Below are 7,432 nucleotides of genomic sequence, written 5' to 3'. Positions count from 1 at the left end.
AGATACGACCTAAACCAATACAATCAATCACAAATGTCTCTACGGTGCGAGGAGTCGAACCCGCGACCTGTTACTTAAAGACTTATTTTGTAAATACATACAAACCCCCAGACTAATATAAACAATTATAGTCACGAATAAACGAAAAAATTGCACCGTTTCCGAAATCGAACCCGCAACCATCGGAATTAAAGTAACGTGCTAAACCTCTACACCACAGAGGTCGTCAAATTGTAATGATGCCGAGGAATTAGAAAGGTGAAATAATTAAAAATGTATGAAAATAAAATATAATTTCTCATATGAGTAAAGACTGGAATTCTAATTTGGAATAATATTTATTTAAAAGAGCAACATGCAAGTTACTTCCTTTTTCTTCGTGTGCTGAGTCTGCTTCCCGGAGGATTGTAGAATAAAAAATATGACTATTAAAAGGTTTGTTTGAGGAAAAATTATTTATATTTATATTTCTAATGGCATTTTATAACATGCAATCTTTTCATCCTACTAGAAATATATTTAAATTAGATTCATTATTTTATGTTGACATCAGAATCTGGAATATGATCTATAAATAAATAACCCTGGACATTTAACACATCGCTATTTAGTACCATGGTAAGCAGAGCTTGTGTTATGGGTATGGATAACTATATCATATATATAGTATATATTTTGTAAATACATACATAATATACTCTATGTATATTACATATGTAATATAAATACGAAACCGATTCAAACAATCATATTCATGTTACACCGTGTGAGGATTCGAACCCGCGACCACAGGAAGTAAAGCGGTGCGCTAAACCGCTATACTCCCGGAGCCGTCGGATCTATACCTAAATGTATAAAATTACAACGTAAAAGAAAATAATAACGTTTGTCTTACAAAATTACACGTTTATATAATAATAAATTAATAGCATTATTACCTATATATATTTTGCCAAATTCTATTTAGACTATTCTTGTATAAGATATTTATAGCAAGAAGTTACTAATGAACGAAATTTCGCTATATAATTGCAAAGGCTTACATTATTATATTACATACAGTAGAGTTATAATGAAGATTTCATACGAAATAAGTTGAAAGGATTCCTATTGTCGATCAAATAGTACTATTTTTTAATGAAATTAGGTAATTGATAGCGATAAGATACTGTATTAGGATTTTTAGTATATGTGGGAAAGAGAAGGAATTATGTCGTCTCTAGCGCACACTACTGGCGTTATGTGGCTATTAAACGTGAATGGTCAATGAGAACAGTGGTGTACGTCTGAGAGCCGATAATTAGGAAGAGATAAGAGACAGAGAGAGAAGATAAAAGAAGAGAGGAGGATTGTATAAAATCTTCATTATATAATACTAGCTGTGTCCGCAGTTTTGTCCGCGTAAAAATTATAGCTTATGTGTTACACTGATACATTATTGTAGTTTTATTTAAATTCATTCAGTCGTTTTTGAGTGAAAGAGTAACCATACCCATTCATACTAACAAATTTCCGCGTTTTTAATATTAATAAGAATGTACCTTTATTTCTTTAGATAGGTACACTTTGTACAAAGTATATGCGTAGGTCCCTCTATCTCATCTGTTTCAGCCAAGTAGCTTAGTTCGTAAGATGGGTTTTGGTTAAAGGCTTGCTTATTAATCCTACGGAATAACAATGCATGAATGTCATGGGTGTTACATGTTAATATTACGTCCAAAAGTCGTGAAAATGTAACAAATACATAAACTTACTATACTACTTATACATTTGACCAGGATTACATAATTTGTACTAATTTACAGAATACCGATGTAAGATTATCATAACATTGTATCACTAATGAAAATTACGGCGTCAGTTTCTTTTCTGGTTAATTTAAACCGAGTTCGTCAGTTTAATGCCTGAATTTATGTACCCATTTTATGACCCAATAAAGTTACTTTAGAACGAAGCAACGTCGTTAATCCACTGTTTCAATGAAATGGGAGCACCCGATGATGTGGCAGAGTGTGTTTTTAAAGCATTCCTTCATTGTGTCACTTTTAACACTATCGTATTAAAATTCTTTCAGTGAATTTAACAAGATGAGGTGCCTTGTTAAATTCACTGAAAGAATTTTAACTTTTCGAGGCTATCTAAACTTATCTTAATATTTAAGGATATAATTATGATTATAAGCAAATTTATTTACTTTCCAAATTATTAATTAAAATTAATGATGTATGTACTTCTGTTCCTAAAGCTCCTGTAAGCGTTCACTGCAATTTACAGTTTATTTTACTTATAATATACAATTTGTACAAACGATTCCTACATCCCTTTCTTACCAGTGGTATAAGTCAGCCGAGAGCCTCGGTGGACGATTAGCGGTTTAGCACACCGCTTTACTTCCGATGCTCGCGGGTTCGATTCCTTTCACTGCGCAAACATTTGTATTCATCCTCATATGTTTGTATCAGTCTGGGTATTTTCTATGTATTTATAATATACATTGAAAATATGTATGAAGTTACAAAATATATATAAATATTTGTATTAATTATCTAATACAAACAACATAAGCTCTGTTTAACTTAAGACTAGATGGCGCTGTGTGAACTATCAGTTTAAAAATTCAAAATTGTGCGCAATCCAATTTAATATACGTAACATATATAACATGATAGTGAGTTTCTAAAACAGTCAATAGCAAATGTTTGTAACGATTAGATGATACAGTTGTCACTCATATGCCTAGGAGATAGCTTTGACATAAAGTAAGAAAATATAAAAGAAAAATAAATATAATATAATAATTGTACATTTTAGATTATTAAATATCAATAGAACAAACTAATGCAAACTTTTATTGCAACATAGTGATAGAAACAATTGCACGGAACATTTGAATTTGGCACTCTAATTGAATACATCCCCAGTGTGAAATAATTCTCCATGCTATCACGGATCTGGTGCGACTATGTCCGTACTGGGAGCCAGTTGTTTTGCTTAAACAACGATATATATTCGCTGGGGAGCAAACAATGGGGGGAAAAAAGAAAATTTTACGTAGAACCGGCGCGTCAAGGTTGCCAACGCTACGAATAAGTGGGTTTTTAGTACGAGATTTTGGTCGTCTGTACGAGGTACGTGGCTAAAAATTTGTACGAGATTTCGAACTACGGATATTTATGAGTAATTTTTTAACTGCAATTGATATTTTGTATTGTTGTAGTGTAGTGTGTATAGATATATAATAGAATATTGAATCCAATATTAGTATTTAAGGATTTATCATACATATACATTCGTCGTCGTGGAAATAGTCTCTTTATACTAATAATATAAAGAAGTTTTATAGTTGTAAAGGCTAAAGTTCAAAATTACTTGACTAATATTAAAAATTCTTTCACCAATTATGATTTAAGTTTCGACTCTCTAACCTTGTACAGATAATGTACGAGGTTGGAGAGCATTTATACGATTTTAGTGCTCATAATGTATTGACTAAACTTTAATGGGTAGCTGGTAACCCTGATCGGTCATCGCGGAGTTTATTTACTTGTTGTGTACACAAATTGTAGTATACATTTAAATTTTGACTTTTATTGCCCTAGTGTCTATCAATATTGATACAGATATAGTGAGCTAGTAATTTACAATAAGGGATATTTTAAACCCAGTTTAAAAATAACGGTGTCTCAATTTGAAGTATATTTTGTGTCTCTGTTGTTATACGTTGGTAACATAAAAATGAATGGTTTTAGCGACTTATTTTGAAATCTACTGAAATGTTATTATATATTCTGTTATTACCAACAGTGATTGAGAAGGTCGTGACCTTGATCAAGTTTGGTTTTTAAAATATTTCTAATTACATTTTTCGATATTCTAATGATCAGTCAGATCTGGTCATTTCAAATTCAAATTCAAATTCAAAACAATCATCAGGTCGACCTCCACGCGGTTTCCCCTGTAGACCATCCTGTTAAATTCCTGTTGAATTTGCCATGATGGGCTAACTGACCTGATCTCATATTCATCATCCTCCTCAACCTCTGGTGCTTCGTCAGCGTATACTGTTATCCCAGGCGCCATTCCATTATCATTCCTTAAAAAAACCCACTCAACACTTCCTATACCATGCTGAATTAGTTGCCTGGACGACAGTTATTTCTAATGAACATACCTGAATAATGTACTTAAAATGCATTAAATATTATAATATATAGATAAAAAACAGTTTAAGAATTTACTTTCCTCATAATAAATTCGTAATCACTCTTTTTAACATTCAAAAGTTTTGAAGATCCTTCACGTAAGTAATAATTAGACCATTTTCCTATACCTAAGTATAAAAATTCCAAATAATATGACCAAAAATGTGAAAATGTACGCGTTTCTAGTTTCATATGAACATTTATAGGTTAACAGCGGGAAAGAATGTGTGAATAGGACGCTTGAATGCTTTCGGGATGTTCGAGGGCCATTTTGTAGGGCGTTTATGACTATGGGGAACCGTTGTCGCGTTATTGTATAGTATGGCGTTTACTCCCCTTAAACAATGCTGCATGTTTGTACCAATATAATGAGCTTTATTTTCCTGTATGAATGTTTCTTCTTGTTTTTGTTACCTTTATGGCACTTTAGGTATTGTAATGTTGTTACGATGTCATTTAAATAAGCTATATTTCTTTTATTTCAAAATGGATATAAGTTTCGGTTAATATATATCGATGTGGTAAAAGATAAAAAGATAGGAAGACATAAAATCTTAGTTGTAACTAGCTGTACTCGCGACTTCATTCGCGTGGAATTTATCTTTATTTCTCTAAAATAAAAGTAGCCTAAGTTACTCCTTATTACATCAGCTACCTGTCAAAAAAAGTCCCGTAAAATCGGTCCAGCTATTTCAGAGATTAGCCGGAACAAACAGACAGACAGATCGACATAAATGGTAAAAAATGTTATTTTGGTGTATTTACATTCATATGCATGTAGCAAAAAACGGTCATTTCAATATTACAAACAGACACTCTAATTTTATTTATATGTATATATATGATATGGACTAGTGTTGTATACCATTCCAATCGATTGATTATATAAAATAATGTAGGACATAGGTATATCTTATGTAGTGTTTTTCTTAATAGATGGTAATGGAATAGTGTGTTGACGCAAAGCATCAGTGAACGGTCAGGTCAGTATGCCTCTCGTGATAAATTCACCATTATCGTGATGGTTTTCAGAGGGAGCCCGTTGAGAAAAAGTACCCCACTGTAGCAATGTACCAAACATTGCTACAGTGGGGTCCTTATTTCACATTACTAACATTTCCCGTCCCTCTTATCTTATCAGTTAGTCAAAACAATTGAATAATGAACATTTGTCACATTGAGAAAGCTAGTACAAAATAAAGTTGTGAAGATTATATTAGGATTACTATGAATATGTGAAAATTATATCATTATTGTTAATACTATTGTTAATAGTATCTTTTATAATATATACTATATTATAAATGAGACTATTAGAATATCTAAAACTATAATTTTGAGAGTCTTTCGGTTTTAGTATATGGAAGTTATATCTTACTAATATTATAAACGCTAAAAGTATGTGAGTATGGATTGATAAATGGATGGCTTGACCTACTGTTTCATCCAAAAACTATACTAAACGGATTTTGTAGAAACTTTATAGGAATATAGCTAATACAGCAGAATAACACATCATTACATAGTATATATTTTACAGACGCAGGTGCAGAGTTGCTTAGACACGTATTTGCTGCATGGGAAACTAAAATGGATGCGATAGGTTTTTTTTGTGACCTTTCTAATTATTTTGATTGCGTTGATCATAATACTTGCTAAAAAAACTTGCTTTTTATGTCAAAGACAATGCTTTAAATAAAAAATCTTATCTATCTGATAGAATACAGAAAGTGAGGTTAGCAACGCTACGTCTGATGAATGTTTCTTCTTGTTTTTGTACCTCATGGATCTATTCTCGTATCCATTTTTATTCAGTTTACATAATATATCCCATATATTTCAAATAGATGCGGCATAAGTATTATTTGCAATATACTTCATTGATTTTAAAGTTAATAGAATGACTAATAATTATGACGATGTAACTAGTGCTTTGCGGCGTTCATTGCACTGGTTTACAACTAACAATCTTATGTTAAACGCTAAAAAAAAAATGTGTTAATTTCTCTCTGTCTAAAAGTTTTAATACTAATTGCAATATTAAATTAAATGACTATCTCTCAATTTATAGAATCTACACTTTCGATCACACTAGATAATAAAACAATGGGGTGCATTCAAAGCCTTGCAGCGAAACTAAGTTCACAGCTTTTGCCGTGCAAAAAGACAGTACACTGATACTGAAACTGCTAGATTAGTCTATTTTAGTTATTTTCATAGTTTATCTCTTATGGAATATTACTATGGGGAAAAGCGGCAGATATTAAAAATATATTATATTACAAAAACGTGCCGTTCGAGCGATCTACTGTAATGAAGAGTGTGTGACTCATTAAGAGAGAAATTCAAAGAGGCAATTCTCACCGTTGCTTCTCAATTTATATATTCAAATATCCTATATGTTCATAAAAATCTTGACTTATTTCCAAAAAACAGCAATATTCATAATATTAATACAAGATTTAAAGACAAACTTGCTGTCCCCAAGTATCGTTTAGAAAAAGTTAATAGGTCTTTTATGGGAATAGGCATAAAATTATACATAAGATACCAAAGGATAGAATTACCATTTAATAAATTCAAAACATCTGTTAAATCATATTTACTGAGCAAGGCCTATTACTCGCTAAACGATTACTTGAATGACGAGTGTGCATGGCAATAGTTTTCATGCACTGAATTTTCATTTAATGTTAGACATAGACACCTATATAAATATACATTGTAAATAAACTGGCTTTAAAAAAAAAAAGTAATTCAATTGAGTTTCTTGCCAGTTCTTCTCAATTGGATCTATATACCGAACTGGACGGTACAAAAAAATAAAATTATAATGTAAAAATTTGACGTATAAGCGGCTAAAATGTCCTACATGAATAAATGATTTTTGAATTTGAATTTGAATTTGAATATAAATCAAAATGTTTTTTATGGAAATTAAAAATATTATTATTATATTATAAAATCGCTGTCGCTGTCTGTCCGTCCCTATGTATCCTTAAATCTTTAAAATTACGCAACGGATTTTGAAGCAGTTTTTTTAATAGATAGAATAATTCAAGAGGAAGGTTTATATATGTATAATACATGTACAACTCGGGGCGAGTAGCTAGTAGGTTATAAATTATACGCGGGTATACCCACGGGTACACCTAGTACATAATTACGTACAAGAGAACTTAGTTTTAAATATTATTATAATATACATAATAAGTATGCACTTTCCAGAG

Source organism: Achroia grisella, unplaced genomic scaffold, assembly GCF_030625045.1.
Source record: "Achroia grisella isolate CSIRO2021 unplaced genomic scaffold, CSIRO_AGI_Agris_v1 utg1186, whole genome shotgun sequence".
Lineage (NCBI taxonomy): Eukaryota > Metazoa > Arthropoda > Insecta > Lepidoptera > Pyralidae > Achroia > Achroia grisella.
Note: the sequence above shows the minus strand (reverse complement) of the source record.